Here is a 215-nt window from a genome sequence, read left to right on the forward strand (position 1 = left end):
CCGCTCAGCCCCACATCGGGCAGGCGGGACCACGCTCTGCCGAAGCTCCAGGACGGGCAAACGTGCGCCAGCCCTGAACCAGCAGCCACGTTGGACACTTAAACAAAAACAAAAAAAACTCCAAAATACACCTACAAAACAAGCAAACAAAAAAGAAAAAATTACCCAAAAAACCAACACAAATCACTTTCTGGGACAAAAACCTGCAGAACAGC

The 215-nt window shown here is 48.4% G+C and overlaps 1 protein-coding gene across 1 annotated transcript in view; it reads right to left on the reverse strand.

Moving 5' to 3' along the window:
• The window catches only part of TACC1 (transforming, acidic coiled-coil containing protein 1), a 2,605-nt gene that overhangs the window by 283 nt on the left and 2,107 nt on the right, over positions 1-215 (reverse strand). The gene's annotated exons all lie outside the window — the stretch shown is intronic.

Source organism: Pterocles gutturalis, unplaced genomic scaffold (assembly GCF_000699245.1).
Source record: "Pterocles gutturalis isolate BGI_N339 unplaced genomic scaffold, ASM69924v1 scaffold5524, whole genome shotgun sequence".
NCBI lineage: Eukaryota > Metazoa > Chordata > Aves > Pterocliformes > Pteroclidae > Pterocles > Pterocles gutturalis.